The sequence below is a fragment of the Pinus tabuliformis genome, chromosome 8, assembly GCF_031772625.1.
Source record: "Pinus tabuliformis cultivar Carrire ecotype Pingquan chromosome 8, CPIR1, whole genome shotgun sequence".
Lineage (NCBI taxonomy): Eukaryota > Viridiplantae > Streptophyta > Pinopsida > Pinales > Pinaceae > Pinus > Pinus tabuliformis.
This window is the reverse complement of record NC_142294.1, coordinates 1,680,848,424-1,680,871,744: the sequence shown is the minus strand read 5'-3', so window position 1 is coordinate 1,680,871,744 and position 23,321 is coordinate 1,680,848,424. Positions and strand designations below refer to the sequence as shown.

The following is a 23,321-nucleotide window of genomic DNA, read 5'->3' as shown; positions in this document are numbered from 1 at the left end:
GGAAGAAAGGACACCTGAAGAAATACCGTAAGTTTCGTAAGGGAAAAGAAGGAGACGCACAACAAGAAAACAATCATAAAGCGAATGTGACAGGTGATGTGTTGCAAGATGATTGATTCTTTCATTAGAAAATATTATTAATGTCTGGGTGGTAGATTTAGGGGCCTCATTGCATCCCACACCTGATAGGAAACATTTTCATGATCATTTTCAAGGAGATTTTGGACAAGTTCGTTTGGGTGATGGTAAACCCTGCAAAAACATTGGAATGAGTAAAGTTTTCATAAAAAAATAGAATGGAAAACAATGGATTTTGAAGGAGGTAATGCATGTTCCAGATCTGAAGAAAAAATTAATTTCAATAGGGTAGTTGGGAGGTGAAGATTGTGTAACTACTTTTACAGATAAAACCTGGAAAGTCACTAAAGGAGCCCTGATAATAGTAAAAGGAGAAAAGGTTGGTACATTGTATTTATGCAATGGTATTTCTAATTATGTTAATGATTTAACCTCCACAAGAGCAGATACAACATTGTGGCATCATAGGCTTGGGCACATGAGTGAGAAGGGGATGCAAATTATTCACTCAAGAAATTTGTTGCCAGGTTTGAAGCATGTTGATTTGGATTTATGTGAGAATTCTGTTTATGGAAAACAAAAAAGTGTTAGATTTCTTAGAGTTGGGAAATATAAGAAGAGCGAAAAATTAGAGATTGTGCATACAAATGTATGGGGACCTGCTCAAGTATCATATCTCAGTGGCTCTTGTTATTATGTTACTTTTATTGATGATGCAACAAAAAAAACCCGAATTTATTGTATTCGAAATAAATTTGATGTATTTGATACTTTCAAGAAATGGAAAGCCTTGGTTGAGAATGAGATAGGAAATAAGTTGAAGTGTCTCAGATGAGAAAATGGAGGAGAATATTACAACAAAGAGTTTGATAAGTAATTTTCAGAGCATATAATTCACAAAGAGAAGACAATTCTAGGAATACCATAGGAAAATGGTGTGTCAGAAAAGATGAACAAGAAAATCATGGAGCATCCAAGGTGCATGAGATCACATGCAGGGTTGCCTTTACAATTTTGGGCAGATGTTGTAGATATTGTTGATTATTTAATAAAGAAAGGGCCTTCAAGATCCTTTGAATGTGATATTCCATAGGAGGCATAGACAAGTAAAAAGGTAAACTACTCATTTTTAAATTCTTTCGATTGTGAATCCTTTGTCCACATTAATAAAGAAAATAGAATAAATCTTGAGGAAAAATCAAAGAAATGTACCTTTATTGGATATGGTTTTAATGATTTTGGTTATCGCTTATATGATTATGAAAATCACAAAATAATTAGGATTAGAGATGTCATATTCAATGAAAGGGTCTTGTATAAGGATGAGATGCACGAAAAGAAACATGAAAAAGAAAATAGAGAATACACAGTGCTTGATGAGATCACATAAAAAGTAAAGGTGTCTGAAAATCATAATGATCAACGACCATAACAACAAAAACTACCACAACAACAAGAAGCACCTCAAACACCTAGAAGTGGTGTTAGAAGATCTACGAGGAGAAGTAGACCCCTTGGATGATACTTTCATTCATTATATTATGTATTTTTGACTGATGATAGTGAACCAGAATGTTGTGAAGAAGCAATGCAGGTAGAAACCAGGAAGAAGTGGGTGCCAACCATGAAAGAAAAGATGGAATCCTTGGTACATAACTAGACTTGGGACTTAGGTTGCCTCTAGGTAAAACAATATTGCAGAATAAATGGGTTTACCGGTTGAAGGAAGAAGATGGAGGTAGAAAAAGGTATAAAGATAAACTTGTGGTGAAGGGATTTGCACAAATGAAAGGTATAGACTTTGATGAAATATTTTCTCTTTTTGTCAAAATGACTTCAATTAGAACTATTTTAAGTCTAGTAGCAGCAAAAGATTCACATCTTGAGTAGTTATATGTAAAGACAAATTTTCTCCACGGGGATTTGGAGGAAGAGATCTATATGCAGTAGCCATAAGGGTATGAGGTCAAAGGGAAGAAGAAATTTTAGTGTGCATATTGAAGAAGAGCTTGGATGGCTTAAAACATGATCCAAGGCAATGGTATCTAAAATTTGACAAGTTTATGTCTAAACAAGGTTATACTAGATATCACTCTGATCATTGTGTTTATCTCAAAAGGAAAAATGATAACAACTATATTATATTGTTATTTTATGTAGATGAAATGCTTGTTGCAGGGTTTAACATGCAGGTAATAAATGTGCTAAAAAGAAAATTGGAAAATTAATATGCAATGAAGGATTTGGGTGCTGCAAAACAAATCCTTGGTATGAGAATAACTAGAGATAGGAAAAATCTCAAATTAACATTGTCTCAGAGTGAGTACATACAAAAGGTGTTGGAAATATTTAATATGCGGAGTGAAAAACCAATTAGTACACTTTTGGCTAGCCATTTCAAACTAAGTAAGGAGATGTGTCCCAAGACTCAGGAAAAGATGGATTATATGTCTAAAGTTCCATATGCATAAATAATTGGAAGCTTAATGTATGCAATGGTTTGAACAAGGCCTGGTATTGCACATGCAGTGAGAGTTGTAAGTAGGTACATGAAAAATCTAGGAAAAGAACATTGGATGGAAGTGAAGTGGATTCTTAGGTATTTAAGAGGTACTACAAATCAAGAATTATGCTTTGGTGGTTCGAACATTTCTCTATAGGGATTTCTTGATGCAGACATGGTAGGTGATAAAGATAAGAGGAGGAGCACCACATGGTATGTGTTTACTATAGGTGGAACAAATATTAGTTAGGTTTCAAAAATGCAAAGTGTTGTTGCACTTTCAATGACAAAAATGGACTATGTTGCTGCTACAGAGGCTAGTAAAGAAATGATTTGGTTGCAAAGGTTTATAGATGAATTGGGTAAGGCGCAGGAGATGGGCAGGTTATACAGTGACAACCAGAGTGCCATTCATCTTGCAAAGAACTAAAAATTTCATTCCAAGGCTAAACATATACAACTCAAGTACCATTTCATTCAATCAGTGTTGGAAGATGGACAGTTGAAGCTAGAAAAGATACACACTAGCCAGAATCCTGTGATATGTTAATAAAAGTTGTAACCAGGGAGAAACTGAGATTTTGCTCAGTTTCAATTAGTCTTCAAGTATGATGATGAAGATGAGAAACAACTAGGTCCAAAGTGTTGAAGCATTCTCCAGCAAATGAAGCAGCAATGGAGTTGCTATAATCAATCTCCAAGTGGGAGATTATTGTGTGTGGAGCCTAATTATCTTCTTTATTGAGAGGTATCGCCGCATTGGACCCCAATTCCTAATAGGGTGACAACGTTGCCCGTTTAATCACCGTTAGGGGGTTCCCCGGGGGGTGGGGGCAATGACGATTTTATGAGCCCCCTAGTGGGGGTTCGGGGGCAACACCCTCACAGCTAAAACTATATGTAAAATTGCCTTGTAAAATATTATAATGTTGTAGCCAATATAGGCCATTCATTAGGTGGATGATCTAAAGGTGGAATTTATGCTTAATTTAGGGTTTTTATTCCCTAGAAGGAAACCCTCAGTTTATATGAGGGAATTGTATTGCGGCTTTGTATTATTATTCTGAGCGAGAAAGAGAGAGGAAATTGTGTGAGAACGAAGAGGAAATTACAACGGATCTGTTGTAGGTTGTATCTCTTCATTTTGCTAGATAATATATAGGAAGGACTAATTGTTTCTCCATGGACATAGCCTAAATTGGATGAACCACGTATATCTGTGTCTCTCTTGTTTTATGTGTTTTCTGAGTTTGTGTTTCTTCAATATTTTATGTGTTCTGTTGCTCTATACTATATAATTTTCTGACAATTTTTTAACAACAATTTAATTTATTTATCTTCAACTTGACTGGTTGGTGGTTTATTTTGTAATGATAGCAAGAGTAATGTTTTCATATATTTTTAGTCCCTGCCAATGCAACTCTAGAAATCCATTTGCTTTTAACTAGTCTCATTAGTTGAGCTTTGACCAATATGTTTTCTAATGTTTGACTTCTTCACATATCTAATCTTGATGATGAACTACGGAGGATGGTTCGAAACGTCGATACATAAAACAGTAAAATGCAATGGATCTGGAAGACATAACCACACAAAATGTAGATCGCAGAAGTCTCAAATCCATTATTAATGTTTAACTTTCTAAAATATATATATATATATATATATATATATATATATATATATATATATATATATCTATATATATTAACATTATTAAAAAATCAATTTGTAATCTTCCTATTGGTTCATATTTTGAATGTCTTATTTCCACCTTCATGACATGAGCAATGGAGTATAATGAAATAATCATTTATTTAGTCGAATAACATAATGAAAAAATATTTTTTTAGCCAAATTCTATGCCATAGACGAAGTTTGTGCCACTGCATTTTCCCCGTGCTATGAGAGCTTTGTTAATGTAATTGTTTTTCAGTTATCTATGAATGGATAAAGATGCAAAAATTTCATCACTTTGTTTGAGCACCCACATCATGAGAAAATTGTTGAGCAAGGGAATCGACCCCAGTCCCATCGTCCCCTCAGTCCCTAATAACGTCCTCATCGACAATAGATGATACATTAATCTACAGATCTATAACCAAGAGCGGGTGCTGACCACTGTACATAATACCCAAAATGAGCCTCTCGTTATTTATTATAAACTTCTGAAACCCTGACAGGTTTCAATTCCAGGGCACCAGAAAGCTCTTTGCTCACATATTATAATGCATTGATTTTTTTATTTTGTTTCATGCCAATTTTTAGACCATGGTTGGTTTGTTCATGCTCCATGTTAAATCAGGAAAGATTTGAACTATGTACCTTTAGTTTTTCAAGGCAAGAGACACAACAACGACTTCAAGTTAATCCCATTTAACTCCACATTTCTTTCTTCTCATCACATATTATATCTCTATGTCACGTTCAACTTGATATTTTATTATTCCCTTTACGTAAAGGTAATGTATACCTTGGCTTCTTTTAAAGGTTGTTCTTATTGTCCCACTATCTTTAGGACACAATTTTGCATTGTACGAATCTTTCCTTCAATTATATCTATCCAACATATTACTCAATTGAATTTCATTGATAGATGATGCTCACAAATTTATATGTTATCCAAGGAAATTCTACTAGGTTAGTTTCCATCTCAAAGGTGTCTAATAGTAATGTGTTATCTTATTTTCCCTTTAATATGTTTGATCACGTTCAAATAATATTTAGGTAAGTTTCAATTTATGTTTGAGATCGAAGATATATGTAAGATTTTTTGTCAACCCATTTTTTAAGTTATCAAGTGTGTTACTATACAACTAAGAAATTGTATTTTTTGATTTCCTACAAAAAAAAATATTAAAAATATGTTTTTTTCTTATAAAAAAATATAAATTTCAAAGATACATTACCTACACAAATGTTTAGAAACAAGAGCAAAGTTAAGGAGAAAATATAAATGAATATGCATGAGAAGAGCAAGGTTAAGGAAAAAATATAAATGAATATGCATGAGAAGCTCATTACCTCTTGAACCAAACATTGAGATTCTTAATAAAGTAGCTAATTTAAGATAAATAATAGAGTCTTATTGTCATGTACATTTAAGATTTAAACATGGGGCAATAATATATTTTGTATGTGTACAAACCCTAAGACAGGTAGCCCTACTTTCGGTAATACGACACATATTTCCATTTGTCCTACCATATAAACTAAAGTCATAGTCTAACTAGCCGGAGGAATTGTCGGGAAAGTTATGGAAATTCCAGTCATATTTAGAGAAAATCCGGCAAGGATTTTTGTAAACCCAAGTTATATCTGTTAAACTTCAAAATTTTAGGTGCCCTAGACGTTTTTGATGGTGCTAAATCCATTTCCACCATCAAAAACATGATTCAAACACTGTCTTTACAAGATTTTTTGAAATTATTTTGCCTGGATTCTAGCCACTTTTGGCCGTCCGGGCAATTCCTTCGCCTTGTTAGACAACTCCTAAACTAAACAATGTGTATTTTTGGTGACCAAAGGAAACTAATTAGTTAGATATGGGTCAGTAAGGGGATGATTTGAAATTAGTTTTTTTTGGAAAGAACAATTCATTTTCATAATGCCTGTCCATGCTTGTCAAGCTAAAAAAAATGTTATATTATATTATAGTCCAATTTTTATTTATTTTTTATTGAAAGCAATACCTGAAATCATGGGTGAGTGTGTCTTGGATAGATGACACTTTTGTATCACTATTTGCTTTGTGGATTTAAAATATTTCATGGGTGAGTGTGTTTCGGATACATGATACTTTCGTATCACTATTTATTTTGTGTATTTAAAATAGAAATTTTGTTTAGCTTAAGATAAAAGTAATAATATAAATTAAATGATTAATATTAGAAATTATAAATAATTAGTATAAAAAACAATTAGTTTATTACACATGTTATTATAATTTTTTTTTTCTCGATAAAACTATTCTATTCTATTATTTACAGGAACAAGGAAAACATTACATTCACAGAGTCAGTTTACCCAAGGCCAACTGTGGCTCTTTGGACCAGGATTTCTCAAAAAACAGCCCTCTCAGGGGCATCACGTCTAAGCAAAACTACCCACGCAGGGGCATTATACCACGACAGTGCATCCAAACCAAACATAGACATCCCGCGCAGGGGCATTGGACCAAAAGTGTTCATCCCTTGCAGGGGCATCAAAAGACCTTTAGTGAATTCCCTTTCGGGCCATACAGACATAGCAAGAGCAGACTTTAAACCAAAAAGACATAGACATAAAACCAAAACAGGATCTGAGCAGTTATGGAGGAAGAGAATCTGAACCAATGGATGGCTATTCGTCCGGCTCCTCCTCAACCACCCTGCACCATCCATACTTCTCTCTTTCTTCTGCAGTGGGAAAGGAGTCCCATTCTTCGACATTGACCTCCTTGGAAGTCGACGCCTCCTGAGCCTGAGGGCGGTTAGGAGCTTGCTCAGGAGCAACCGCTGGCCTCTCCTTGACGTCCTCTGAGCTTCCACCTGGGTGCTTCCCCTTGTTGCGCGGACCTCCGTCACTGTCCTGAGATTCCTCAAGGAATAGAACCGAAACGTGTGCATTGATGCGGGGTTTGTCCATAGAGCTGCAGAAGGTGAAGATGGCAGAACCGAAGGCAGGCAAAGGTTCCGGATCAGAGTTTGGGCTACTGGAGTCCATGAATTGGCTTGTCTGGAGGGGATTGGCCTCAGCAATTCTATGGCAATGACAGCGGCAACAGTGGAGTTGGGGCTCTGTGACTGGAGGACGAGAAGACCCTCCCCGGGCAGAACCTCGACGGCTGAGCAATCTCTGTCGGGGTCTGACCATCTTTGCAAGAGCACCGGGGGAGTGGAGCAAAGCTGGGTAAGAAGACCTTCCAGACTTGAAACGACACCCAGCAGAATTGAGTCGGCGCCCAACAGACTTGAGACGGCACCCAACAGACCAGAGACAACACCCAACAGACTTTCCAGGCTTGAGACGACCCTCAGCACATTGGAAGATGGCTTTAACAGCAAGAGCTGTAGCCTGGAGAACAATAACACATGCAGGAGCCTGAACTTCATAACCCAAATACTGAGCGTGAACCAGCTCCATTCCACCACCTTTTTTAAACTCTGCATCATTCCCTCGAGACCTGTTCGCCATAACTGCGTTTTGCAGTCGCACCAATTAACCGGACACTGCATTGAATAACAGTTGATGTTCACCTGTACACTTATTCCTCGGCGGCGAAAATCGAATTGAATGCCAGCCTTAAGCTTGAGGCAGCACATGGCTAGCATGTGGCTCCTCACTGCCACACGTCCTTTCACCCGCATCTGGGGTACACATGTTATTATAATAAAAATAATTTTAAAAATTAATTAAATCATAATAATAATAAAAATTATTATTTAATTATAAAAATAATTAAATATATATATATATATATATATATATATATATATATATATATATATATATATATATATATATATATATATATATATATATGAGATGATTTATTTTTATTAGTTTTTCAAACGACTTTTTGCTTTTGACTATTTATTGGTTGAGCTTTGACCCCTCTCTCTTTCTCTCTTTCTACATATATATATTTAACATTATTAAAAAAACCAATAACTAACTAAATTTTAATTTTATATAAAATTATTATTATTTAATTATAAAATTAATCAATATATAATTTGAACATATATAAATTTAGAAAAACATAAAACAAGATTCTCAACCATGGAGATTTATCTTTATTAGTCCCTGCCAAGGTAGAACTCTAACAATCAATTTTCTTTTGACTACTCATTAGTTGAGCTTTGACCAATATATTCTCTAATCTTAACTTTATAAAATATATATTTATTTTTTAACATTATTAAAAAGTGAATTTGTAATCATCCCATTGGTTCATATTTTGAAGGTCTTATTTCCACCTTCACGACATGTACAATGGAGCATAATGGAATAACCATTGTGTAGTCATATTCTATGCCACAACTGAGGTTTGTGCAACTACATTTTCCCCAAGGTATGAGAGCTTCATTAATGTAACTATTTTTTAGTTCTTTGTGAGTTGATAGAGACATGAGAATCACAACACCAAGGTATCCTCTGCTTATCCTTTTTCAAATACCTTTTTGTAAATTAATATCTTTTTGCAAATTTGTGTTGCAGGGACTACGCTACCATGCAACACTTGTTTTGTAATGTTTCCATATCTTGTGGCTATGGTGGTGGTTATATAATTAGTTTAATTATATGTAAAACATGGTATAATAATACCAATGCTAATTTGGAGAAGAAGAAGGAAAAAAAATCATATGTGAACTTGTCTTTTCTACATTCTAAAGAATTAAGTTTCCAAATCTACATCAAATATTTTTATATGAAAAAATATTAAATTAAATTTAGATATCAACTATATAAAAGTTGTTTTCTCTTTAAAATTGAATTTAAGTTTTAACATTATTATATGAGATAAATATAAGTTTTTAAAGTGTAACAAAAATATTTTCTTTATAACCCAAATATTATATATTTTCATTATCTATATTTTATCATGTCAATATAACCAAATTCCAATGTAAATAATGTACATACAAATTTCTACTCTATTATTACATAATAACATATTTGAGAAAATAAACATGAATAATAACATATTTATAAAAATAATAAATTTAAATAATATATATGTAAAAATTTTATTTCATATATAATATGTTTATTAATGAATATAAGTTTTTACCTAGTGCATTTTCTAACCATATACATACAAATTATGATTTCTTCCTTTTGTTTATACATATAAATTTTTTATATGAGATCAAAAAAAATTAATTTTACTTTACATGCTTCTTTATATGCCCTATTACATACTAACCTTTTCTCTAACACTTCCATATCTTCTTTTAAACATCTAGATTCATTTCACACGAAAAAACACAAATCTAAAAATTAAAAATACGTATAAATTTGTTTTTTATTTGCTATTAGATGCTAAGTACAAATAAAATTGTAGGTGTCTTTAAGAAATTATCAAATTGAACTTGCACTAAAAGGTTTTCCATTATATTAAATGTATTAACTATATTTATACTAAGCGAGAGGGACTAGATATTATGTAGCACTTGTTTATAATGGAATTATAATTGTTTCGTGTTAAAAATATATAGGAATTTTGGATTAAATTTGTGTAAGAAAAGAGTAAGTTGAAAATTATGAATGTGTATTTTACATTTTAAGAAATAGTGTGGTGTTATCACTCAAAAGTTTTCCATAGCTATGAAAGGAAACTAATTGGGGTAACATTCAATCTGGAGAGGGATTTCTCCTTAAGTCTACCACTCAAGTAGTAGGTCAATAATATGCTCATTGGACAGATTTGGTTTGGAAAGGAAAGAAAAGGGACTATTGGGCATGGAGTCTTTGACAAAAAAATATATCTTCCAGTCACAGGTTATCTGAACAACTCTAACAAAGGCAAGATAAGTTATGGTTTCTTAGACAAGTCATTGTCATGGTATGGTAGAAGAAGATAGAAAATAAATACAAAAAACAGAGCAGTTTGATTTTTGCAAATGATATATACACTGAAAAACACAAGTATTTTGAAAAACATGAACTTGAGAATTCAATAAGAAATCCATTTCATATAGTTTTTTTTCAAATATTGAAGATTTAGTGATCAAAGTCTTGACTAAGGAGAAAACTAACACAATATAAAAATGGTTAGGAAACCATTCACACATGAATCTCTGGAAATTGCACATGTAACATTGTTGATGGAAAATATATTAATCTAAAAAAAGTATACACAAGGTTTGTCTCTTAAAAAATTCCCAGCCCTTAGTCCTCTTTCATGATCTATTTTATAGAATACTTAAAAATTGTTCAAGATCCAAAATTAATTGATCTCAAACCTCTTCATCTATCTTTAGTTTACTAAATAAATAAAAAAATCAAGGAGGAGATAATATTTGATCCCCACATCTATGAGGTGGCTCTCCAACTAAAAGTTGATTAGGCATTTTTCTAAAAATAGAAAAAAAAATTGGCGAATTCCTGAAAGATAGACTTCAAATATCCATTCAAATCTCTCAAACCGTGATAGTTTTGTAAAAAGTGAAAGAGGTTTTTGTTAATTGGTTCGTTTGAAACAAACACCTCTTTTGTTTTTCAAGGTTTCATTTCCAACTGTTTAGAAACCATGCCTAAAGTTATTATCTTTTACAGGAAAAATGAGAGTAAAACAAAGTGATGCCATTTGATTTATTAGCGCCAATCGTCAGATGATAATAAGCCATGCTACAAACTGATTTGTTAGAGCCATCTGTCAAATGATAATAGGCTAGGTGGAAATTTGATTTTCCAACACTCTCATTTTAAATTTTTCGAACAAGCACTGACAAATTAATTGTGAGCGTGCTTGAAATTTTTATGAAAAACTTAAAACAATTGTTTCAAGGCACTACCTCTCAACCATCCATCCTGAAACTAAACTGTAATAACATGTGGTATATGTTGAGACATATATATATATATATATATATATATATATATATATATATATATATATATATATATATATATATATAAGTTATGAATATGGATTTTTTTGTTAATGGTCATTTTTATAACTTCGTTAATAATTCATGAACATAAATAAAATAGTGATTAACTTTCTTATCACAAAGCAATTAAATAGACACATTTTTTCTATTTCTTGGACCGATTGATAATCAAAGGTAAATGTTTTTTTTTTATTCTCTCATGTGATTTCTACCGAAAGACTTTGTTTAATATGGTATCTAATTAACCATCTATTTTATTTTATTTTTAATTTTAACTCAACAACATAAAGTTAAATTTACTTTAAATCTAACTTGTATTTTCTTTAATGTAAATATTGGAGGATGATATATGCTTAAATTAATAATATTTTTATTTATAATAATTTAAATTTATTTTCAAGCCATCTCGGGGGATTTGATATGAAGACTCCCTTTTTCTATTTTTATTTATCTTATCAATGTAAGGTTTAGGACGATTATTCAAGGTGGTTTCAGCTAAGCCAAAGCTAAAATGATTTTGCCTTTATGGAGAAGATTTGCCTCTCACCCATCAATAATTTGTCAATGACACAATGGGACTGGTGATCCATAAACTGCCATGTATATTCCATTGGATAGTTCGTCACAACAAATTTGATAATGTTAAGTAAACCGGACTTGGGGATAGAGTCAAAGTTGACCAAGTTAAACAATGGTGGTTTTGGGAACATGGTATAATGTACCCATGGTTTTCTGCCCATGGGGCTCCTTTAAAAAAGGCTAGGCATACTTCATTGTAAGGCATGCCAGGGGTGAGTGGTGAAGGCTTACTTGGCCAGGGCTAATGGAATTCTGTTAGGTTGGGGTTTCTTCCACCAAGTTGGAGTTTTCTGAGGGTAAAGATTGTGCATATAATGTTTGCATTTTTTATTATTGTTGTTGGTTCAAAGTTTAATTCTCAATAAATATAATATTGATAAGCTAAAATATCTACATATGACATAACAGCCAAGAGTTTGTAGAAATTAATGTGTAGATTCAATATTGCTTGTGAAATTTACTAAATCACAAGACTTGAAGCTACTCTACTGATTTGTGGAAGTTAATTCACCATCTAAAACAAGAATCATAGACATGCAAAAAGAAACATCACACATGCACAAATATTTATCTAGGGTAAAGAAACTGCTCAAAAAACCTTACTATCTTTATTGCAATAATTAGGGAATAGAGAGGAAATACAAATGGTTGCTCAAGCTTGAGTACACCCTGCAAGTGTATAGTCTATCCCTCTGTCTAACTGAATGACTTTGGCCAACACATAGCCAAATTTAAAGCCCTACCAGCTCATATTTCCTTACATTGTTCCCTTGGGAATTTTCCCCTATTTTTTTAGGAATTTCACAATTGCCTTAGGTATTCCTATGATGCATGCACCACCTATACACATTGGAATATCTTACAACTTATAGTGCATTTCCTTGGAATCTCCATTTCAACTTGGTAACTCGAATTCTCTGCATGCATGAAACTATGTAATCAAAAACACAGATTGTCTCCTGAGGCAAGGTAGGCAAGAAAGTTTAACATCAAATTGAGATAATATGGAATGGCAAGACTGCTGAGGAGCTGACAAGGGCATAGAGGATGAATCCTTGTCAAACAGAAGAAAACATTAAATATGAACAAACTTAAAGGCAGAGCGTACAAAATATGAATTCTACCTTAACACTTCATTTGTTCAATTGGAAATGATCATGAAATGAAATGAACACATAACAAGTTATACATGAAACAAAGGAGGACACAAATGTTAAATCTCATACCACAGGAATCTCAGAAGCCAGAGCTGTGTATTTTCATTAAAATCTCTGTCAAAGACTGTACAATGGAAGCTCTGTTTTCTCTTACACGCACACCTCTCAGAATTCTCTCTCTCTACAAATGATTTTTTAATACATTAAATAAACTCTGCTAGGGGAAAAACCATCGACCCCAAGACAAGGAATTTGTTTTATCATTATTAAACAAACAAAACTAAGAGCCAATCAGCGTTTCTGAAGATAGAAAAGCGCTCCATTTTCTACTCGAATCTGTTGATAACTGATGAAGAGGTGGCATTTACAGGTGTCAATCCCATTACTGAAGACAAACATAGGCAATCATATCTTGTTCTCTGCCACTTTGCACATTCTAGAAATTACAACCGCCCCCCCAAATCTCTGGAAATACGTTGGCCTTTCGAATAAGGAAATCTGAAGAACAGTTTCAAATCGGATCTACTAATTTGCTGACACGTACATAAGTGATGCTCCTTGGCAGGTCCACATAGCAGTAAAGGTGTTAAGCGGATAGGATTCCCGATTTTTTATTTTAACTGGCTCCGTTAGTTTCAGATTTGTCTTTTATTCTTGCGATCTCAAAAGCCTTAGAGCAAACTGGGAAATTATGATCTCCCCAAGAATCAATAATAATCCCCGATCCTAAACAACTATTTCCCTTGTAAAAAGCTACATATTATTCTGCTGCAAGTCCCTTCTTCACCTTCATTGTTGTAAAGGATATAATCATGATACGTTGGGGCAAACTGATGTACTGTGTCATGGTAAAAATCATTGAACTTCAAAGCATGGCCAAGGCTCCTAGTTAAACCACTAGATGCACCTATGTTTGCTTCAGCATACACTTTATAAGGGAATGCATACAAATGTCCCACCGCAGCAATAGCCATCTCGAGACAAAGTTCTGAATATCAGCAGCATCTTCTGCACTTTTAATCGTGCCAGACTTTGCTGCAAGAAAAACTAGCACTCCCTGCCAACAGATTTGATGATTACAAACTTTGGAACTGGATCGAATGGCCGAAGCAGATCTCTGCAGGCCACATAAAATAAAAGCAATGCATACGATGCCAAAGAGTATGATATAGTGTAAATGATAGTCACATATAGGTAGGCTTGCTTGGCACTGAAATTTCCATCCTCGTACTTTCCTTTTGCATACAAAATAAATGTAATTGCAACAAGTACGGGCTGCAATGCACCCTGCTTACAACGTCGAATGAAACGCCCATCAAGAGAAATAGGAGGAATACAACATGTCATCAAATTCTATGATGACTTCAATACTTGGCCACTTAAACTTGTGACTACAGCACCAGGATCATCCACCCATATTAGACATAGAGAAAGAAAATTATCGCCCATCACTAGGGACATGAATGACATTGTTGCATATACTAGCACCATGAACATAATGCGAACCATATATTGCTGATATGTTGGCTCTGTGTAGTTTAAGAGATGTCTGTTGACAATATATACACCATGCTTACTAGCAGCAACGAAATGACACAAGAAATCAATCAATCTCAAAACAACCTTCAGGTATTGTACCAAATTAACCGCATCTAGATTATTCAGAAATTCAAAGTAGATATATATTATCACTAGAAGGCTTGAACTGAAGGTATGTTATTGCTATAGGAGCCTCGGTAAGAGTCAGCAAACTGAAACAATTCTTGTGCATGACGAATCAATATATCTGAGTATACAGAATCTGTATTGCGGAACACTAATGAAGCAGATGCCATTGCTACAGTTGTCTCTGCTGCTACATCCGATCCAGGACGTGAAGCGTCTACCTTGAGAGTTGGCCTTTTCTCATTCATATTTTCAGGCCTTTCCGAACACTTATGATCAATGCTTGCATTTCCCACCTGAACATACAATACATTGCTTGAAGGATGTGCGTTGATCAAATAATCTGTGATCCATCTGATGAAAGACTGGGCTGCCCCTAGTTGATGAGCAGCATCCATTTAAGACAAAAGAGTTGCAGTAAAAGCCATAGGTAATCCAAATTTGATGTGATCCCCTGCATCATACATTCCTTAAGAAAGGTCTACACCCTCATCATTACCATCTGACAGAGCAGATTTCCCTCTCCATGGTATGGGATTATCATTAGGAAGCTTCCCAGCCTTCTGAATAGCAAAGAAGGTCAATGCGACCTTCAAGGCTTGGGCATATTTCTGAAAAATGGCTCCGGGTGGACCTGGAACTGGCGAGCCCTGATGGTGAGAATGCTTCCTGGAATGTAGTATTGTTAACACTGCTGCCATTGAAGAACTGTAGAGCTTTGGAACATTTTGACAAATTACACATTCTAAAAAAACACATTTAATGATTTCTTCTTCAAAACAGGGTTTTGAAGAAGAATCAATCTCACACTGACATACAAGACGGAGTCTAACATCGGCTCCACTAGGGATGGTAGCTGCCGCTTCTTGGAGGTGCCAAGAACCACAGAACTTTGGGAGAGCAGACAGTGCCTCATCCATTGGGCAATGGAGTCATCATTTGAACAAATCGACACAACTCTTGACTCAATTTTCAAACTGAAACTGAACTCAAACTGATTCGATCTCAAGACTGAAATGACTAAAAAAACTAGTTTAACATAACTTCAAACTAAAGCTGTAATGAAACTGGAATAAGATGCTACCCTTTGGCTGATTATTTATTTACAAAATCTACCCTAATCTGTTGTACAAACAATAGATCAGGTAATACTGAAATGCCAGATTAACCATTCAAGTAAACCTGAGAATGATGCCACTTGAAAATGCGTCCACCAGGACACAGATGTAATTGCTGGCAGCCCTTCATGCACGTAATGAATCTGGCTGTGTATAAGACAGCCTGATCTGTCAATCAAACTGAAAAATATTTCCATGTATGTTGCAATAGGATCACGGAAGCCAGAATCTGTTGGCTACCCCAACTCTGCAATACATACTTCCAGCTGCACACTGTCAATGTAAACATCTGTAGGCAATTCTATGATTTCTTGTTGCGAAGGAGGAAGGATTTCCAAGAACTTTTTAGTGTCTTGGAAATCATATGACTGGATCTACTCATCTAAACATTGAATCTCCTTTTCGATTCTTTCAACAACTAATTCACAAAATCTAGTTTTAGTTTCAAAAGGGAACTTTGGAGATTTCAAACATTGAAGCAAGGCACTGAAAAATTCTTCATCAAATTCAGAATCTGCTAACTCATTTCTTATTTCTTCTACAGCTTCACACAGGGCAGGGTTTTCCACATACCCCACCATTGCATGAGTGAATCAGCAAGCGTTGGACTGTCTGGATCGAGTTGGAGTTGCCAGGTGAATGGTTCAGCCTGCATATGTGTATGAATGCTGTCCACCATCAGCATCAGATCTGCAATTTGATTTCATGTACTGGGACAAGACAATCAACAAGTCGAATGTTCTCCCCAGTATGGTCGCCAATATGTTAGCGCTCGAATTTGGCCTCAGGCTGAAAAAGACAAAATCCAAGGCAACATCAAACCACTTAGCCTCGTAGCTAGCCCTACGGGGACAGGAGAGGGCTCTCTCCGGGTCTATCTCGGCAAAAGGTCTTCAAAGGGCTGAGATGACCAATAAAGAACACTGATTTTAGGCTAGTAAACTGATAAAAAAGGGGTTTTTTAATAAAATGATGGGGTTTTTCTGGGCTGCATGGGGCAAAGAAACAGCTTGAACAGAGAAATGTAATCAAAAACACAGATTGTCTCCTGAGGCAAGGTAGGCAAGAAAGTTTAACATCAAATTGAGATTAAATGGAATGGCAAGACTGCTGAGGAGCTGACAAGGGCATAGAGGATGAATCCTTGTCAAACAGAAGAAAACATTAAATATGAACAAACTTAAAGGCAGAGCATACAAAATATGAATTCTACCTTAACACTTCATTTGTTCAATTGGAAATGATCATGAAATGAAATGAACACATAACAGGCTATACATGAAACAAAGGAGGACACAAATGTTAAATCTCATACCACAGGAATCTCAGAAGCCAGAGCTGTGTATTTTCATTAAAATCTCTGTCAAAGACTGTACAATGGAAGCTCTGTTTTCTCTTACACGCACACCTCTCATAATTCTCTCTCTCTCTCTACAAATGATTTTTTAATACATTAAATAAACTTTGCTAGGGGAAAAACGATCGACCCCAAGACAAGGAATTTGTTTTATCTTTATTAAACAAACAAAACTAAGAGACAATCAGCGTTTTTGAAGATAGATAAGCGCTCCATTTTCTACTCGAATCTCTTGATAACTGATGAAGAGGTGGCATTTACAAATGTCAATCCCATTACTGAAGACAAACATAGGCAACCATATCTTGTTCTCTGCCACTTTGCACATTCTGGAAATTATAACCGCCCCCCCAAATCTCTGGAAATACGTTGGCCTTTCGAATAAGGAAATCTGAAGAACAGTTTCAAATTGGATCTACTAATTTCCTAACACGTACATAAGTGATGCTCCTTGGTAGGTCCACATAGCAGTAAAGGTGTTAAGCAGATAGGATTCCCGATTTTTTTATTTTAACTAGCTCCGTTAGTTTCAGATTTGTCTTTTATTCTTGCGATCTCAAAAGCCTTAGAGTAAACTGGGAAATTATGATCTCCCCAAGAATCAATAATAATCCCCGATCCTAAACAACTATTTCCCTTGTAAAAAGCTACATATTGTTCTGCTGCAAGTCCCTTCTTCACCTTCATTGTTGTAAAGGATATAATCATGATACGTTGGGGCAAACTGATGTACTGTGTCATGGTAAAAATCATTGAACTTCAAAGCATGGCCAAGGCTCCTAGTTAAACCACTAGATGCACCTATGTTTGCTTCAGCATACACTTTATAAGGGAATGCATACAAATGTCCCACCGCAGCAATAGCCATCTCGAGACAAAGTTCTGAATATCAGCACCATCTTCTGCACTTTTAATCGTGCCAGACTTTGCTGTAAGAAAAACTAGCACTCCCTGCCAACAGATTTGATGATTACAAACTTTGGAACTGGATCGAATGGCCGAAGCAGATCTCTGCAAGCCACATAAAATAAAAGCAATGCATACGATGCCAAAGAGTATGATATAGTGTAAATGATAGTCACATATAGGAAAGCTTGCTTGGCACTGAAATTGCCATCCTCGTACTTTCCTTTTGCATACAAAATAAATGTAATTGCAACAAGTATGGGCTTCAGAATGACAAACTGCAATGCACTCTGCTTACAACGTCGAATGAAATGCCCATCAAGAGAAATAGGAGGAATACAACATGTCATCAGATTCTATGATGACTTCAATACTTGGCCACTTAAACTTGTGACTACAGCACCAGGACCATCCACCCATATTAGACATAGAGAAAGAAAATTATCGCCCATCACCAGAGACATGAATGACATTGTCACATATACCAGCACCATGAAGATAATGCGAACCATATATTGCTGATATGTTGGCTCTGTGTAGTTCAAGAGATGTCTGTTGACAATATGTACACCATGCTTACTAGCAGCAACGCAATGACACAAGAAATCAATCAATCTCAAAACAACCTTCAGGTATTGTGCCAAATTAACCGCATCTAGATTATTCAGAAATTCAAAGTAGATATCTATTATCACTAGAAGGCTTGAACTGAAGGTATGCTATTGCTATAGGAGCCTCGGTAAGAGTCAGCAAACTGAAACAATTCTTGTGCATGACGAATCAATATATCTGAGTATGCAGAATCTGTATTGCGGAACACTAGTGAAGCAGATGCCATTGCTACAGTTGTCTCTGCTGCTACATCCGATCCAGGACGTGAAGCGTCTACCCTAAGAGTTGGCCTTTTCTCATTCATATTTTCAGGCCTTTCCGAACACTTATGATCAATGCTTGCATTTCCCACCTGAACATACAATACATTGCTTGAAGTATGTGCGTTGATCAAATAATCTGTGATCCATCTGATGAAAGACTGGGCTGCCCCTAGTTGATGAGCAGCATCCATTTAAGACAAAAGTGTTGCAGTAAAAGCCATGGGTAACCCAAATTTGATGTGATCCCCTGCATCATACATTCCTTAAGAAAGGTCTGCACCCACATCATTACCATCTGACAGAGCAGAGTTCCCTCTCCATGGTATGGGATTATCATTAGGAAGCTTCCCAGCCTTCTGAATAGGAAAGAAGGTCAATGCGACCTTCAAGGCTTGGGCATATTTCTGAGAAATGGCTCCGGGAGGACCTGGAACTGGCGAGCCCTGATGGTGAGAATGCTTCCTGGAATGTAGTATTGTTAACACTGCTGCCATTGAAGAACTGTAGAGCTTTGGAACATTTTGACAAATTACATATTCTAAAAAAAACACATTTAATGATTTATTCTTCAAAACAGGGTTTTGAAGAAGAATCAATCTCACACGGACATACAAGACGGAGTCTAACATCAGCTCCACTAGGGATGGCAGCTGCCGCTTCTTGGAGGTGCCAAGAACCGCAGAACTTTGGGAGAGCAGACAGTGCCTCATCCATTGGGAAATGGAGTCATCATTTGAACAAATCGACACAACTCTTGACTCAATTTTCAAACTGAAACTGAACTCAAACTGATTCGATCTCAAGACTGAAATGACTAAAAAAACTAGTTTAACATAACTTCAAACTAAAGCTGCAATGAAACTGGAATAAGATGCTACCCTTTGGCTGCTTATTTATTTACAAAATCTACCCTAATCTGCTATACAAACAATAGATCAGGTAATACTGAAATGCCAGATTAACCATTCAAGTAAACCTGAGAATGATGCCGCTTGAAAATGCTTCCACCAGGACACAGATGTAATTGCTGGCAGCCCTTCATGCACGTAATGAATCTGGCTATGTATAAGACAGCCTAATCTGTCAATCAAACTGAAAAATATTTCCATGTATGTTGCAATAGGATCACGGAAGCCAGACTCTGTTGGTTGCCCCAACTCTGCAATACATACTTCCAGCTGCACACTATCAATGTAAACATCTGTAGGCAATTCTATGATTTCTTGTTGCGAAGGAGGAATGATTTCCAACAACTTTTTAGGGTCTTGGAAATCATATGACTGGATCTGCTCATCTAAACATTGAATCTCCTTTTCGATTCTTTCAACAACTAATTCATAAAATCTAGTTTTAGATTCAAAAGGGAACTTTGGAGATTTCAAACATTGAAGCAAGGCACTGAAAAATTCCTCATCAAATTCAGAATCTGCTAACTCATTTCTTATTTCTTCTACAGCTTCACACAGGGCAGGGTTTGCCACATACCCCACCATTGCATGAGTGAATCAGCAAGCGTTGGACTGTCTGGATCGAGTTGGAGTCGCCAGGTGAATGGTTCAACCTGCATATGTGTCTGAATGCTGTCCACCATCAGCATCAGATCTACAATTTGATTTCATGTACTGGGACAAGACAATCAACAAGTCGAATGTTCTCCCCAGTATGGTCGCCAAATATGTTAGCGCTCGAATTTGGCCTCAGGCTGAAAAAGACAAAATCCAAGGCAACATCAAACCACTTAGCCTCGTAGCTAGCCCTACGAGGACAGGAGAGGGATCTCTCCGGGTCTATCTTGGCAAAAGGTCTTCAAAGGGCTGAGATGACCAATAAAGAACATTGATTTTAGGCTAGTAAACTGATAAAAAAGGGGTTTTTTAATAAAATGATGGGGTTTTTCTGGGCTGCATGGGGCAAAGAAACAGCTTGAACAGAGAAATGTAATCAAAAACACAGATTGTCTCCTGAGGCAAGGTAGGCAAGAAAGTTTAACATCAAATTGAGATAATATGGAATGGCAAGACTGCTGAGGTGCTGACAAGGGCATAGAGGATGAATACTTGTCAAACAGAAGAAAACATTAAATATGAACAAACTTAAAGGCAGAGCATACAAAATATGAATTATACCTTAACACTTCATTTGTTCAATTGGAAATGATCATGAAATGAAATGAACACATAACAGGCTATACATGAAACAAAGGAGGACACAAATGTTAAATCTCATACCACAGGAATCTCAGAAGCCAGAGCTGTGTATTTTCATTAAAATCTCTGTCAAAGACTGTACAATGGAAGCTTTGTTTTCTCTTACACGCACACCTCTCAGAATTCTCTCTCTCTCTCTACAAATGATTTTTTAATACATTAAATAAACTCTGCTAGGGGAAAAACCGTCGACCCCAAGACAAGGAATTTGTTTTATCTTTATTAAACAAACAAAACTAAGAGCCAATCAACGTTTTTGAAGATAGATAAGCACTCCATTTTCTACTCGAATCTCTTGATAACTGATGAAGAGGTGGCATTTACAAATGTCAATCCCATTACTGAAGACAAACATAGGCAATCATATCTTGTTCTCTGCCACTTTTCACATTCTGGAAATTACAACCGCCCCCCCAAATTTCTGGAAATACGTTGGCCTTTCGAATAAGGAAATCTAAAGAACAGTTTCAAATCGGATCTACTAATTTGCTGACACGTACATAAGTGATGCTCCTTGGCAGGTCCACATAGCAGTAAAGGTGTTAAGCGGATAGGATTCCCGATTTTTTTATTTTAACTGGCTCCGTTAGTTTCAGATTTGTCTTTTATTCTTGTGATCTCAAAAGCCTTGGAGTAAACTGGGAAATTATGATCTCCCCAAGAATCAATAATAATCCCCGATCCTAAACAACTATTTCCCTTGTAAAAAGCTACATATTATTCTGCTGCAAGTCCCTTCTTCACCTTCATTGTTGTAAAGCATATAATCATGATACGTTGGGGCAAACTGATGTACTGGGTCATGGTAAAAATCATTGAACTTAGTTAAACCACTAGATGCACCTATGTTTGCTTCAGCATACACTTTATAAGGGAATGCATACAAATGTCCCACCGCAGCAATAGCCATCTCGAGACAAAGTTCTGAATATCAGCAGCATCTTCTGCACTTTTAATCGTGCCAGACTTTGCTGCAAGAAAAACTAGCACTCCCTGCCAACAGATTTGATGATTACAAACTTTGGAACTGGATCGAATGGCCGAAGCAGATCTCTGCAGGGCACATAAAATAAAAGCAATGCATACGATGCCAAAGAGTATGATATAGTGTAAATGATAGTCACATATAGGTAGGCTTGCTTGGCACTGAAATTTCCATCCTCGTACTTTCCTTTTGCATACAAAATAAATGTAATTGCAACAAGTACGGGCTGCAATGCACCCTGCTTACAACGTCGAATGAAACGCCCATCAAGAGAAATAGGAGGAATACAACATGTCATCAGATTCTATGATGACTTCAATACTTGGCCACTTAAACTTGTGACTACAGCACCAGGACCATCCACCCATATTAGACATAGAGAAAGAAAATTATCACCCATCACCAGAGACATGAATGACATTGTCGCATATACCAGCACCATGAAGATAATGCGAACCATATATTGCTGATATGTTGGCTCTATGTAGTTCAAGAGATGTCTGTTGACAATATATACACCATGCTTACTAGCAGCAACGCAATGACACAAGAAATCAATCAATCTCAAAACAACCTTCAGGTATTGTACCAAATTAACTGCATCTAGATTATTCAGAAATTCAAAGTAGATATCTATTATCACTAGAAGGCTTGAACTGAAGGTATGCTATTGCTATAGGAGCCTCGGTAAGAGTTAGAAAACTGAAACAATTCTTGTGCATGACGAATCAATATATCTGAGTATGAAGAATCTGTATTGCGGAACACTAATGAAGCAGATGTCATTGCTACAGTTGTCTCTGCTGCTACATCCAATCCAGGAAGTGAAGCATCTACCCTGAGAGTTGGCCTTTTCTCATTCATATTTTCAGGCCTTTCCGAACACTTATGATCAATGCTTGCATTTCCCACCTGAACATACAATACATTGCTTGAAGGATGTGCGTTGATCAAATAATCTGTGATCCATCTGATGAAAGACTGGGCTGCCCCTAGTTGATGAGCAACATCCATTTAAAACAAAAGAGTTGCAGTAAAAGCCATGGGTAACCCAAATTTGATGTGATCCCCTGCATCATACATTCCTTAAGAAAGGTCTGCACCCACATCATTACCATCTGACAGAGCAGAGTTCCCTCTCCATGGTATGGGATTATCATTAGGAAGCTTCCCAGCCTTCTGAATAGCAAAGAAGGTCAATGCGACCTTCAAGGCTTGGGCATATTTCTGAGAAATGGCTCCGGGAGGACCTGGAACTGGCGAGCCCTGATGGTGAGAATGCTTCCTCGAA

The 23,321-nt window shown here is 35.9% G+C and overlaps 3 pseudogenes; all 3 read right to left on the bottom strand.

The window, feature by feature from the left end:
• Positions 1 to 13,651: 13,651 nt before the first annotated feature.
• Positions 13,652 to 14,980, bottom strand: LOC149242685 (uncharacterized; annotated as a pseudogene).
• A 2,705-nt stretch (positions 14,981 to 17,685) lies between these two features.
• Positions 17,686 to 19,029, bottom strand: LOC149242684 (uncharacterized; annotated as a pseudogene).
• A 2,707-nt stretch (positions 19,030 to 21,736) lies between these two features.
• LOC149242683 (uncharacterized) lies at positions 21,737 to 23,044 on the bottom strand (annotated as a pseudogene).
• Positions 23,045 to 23,321: the final 277 nt, after the last annotated feature.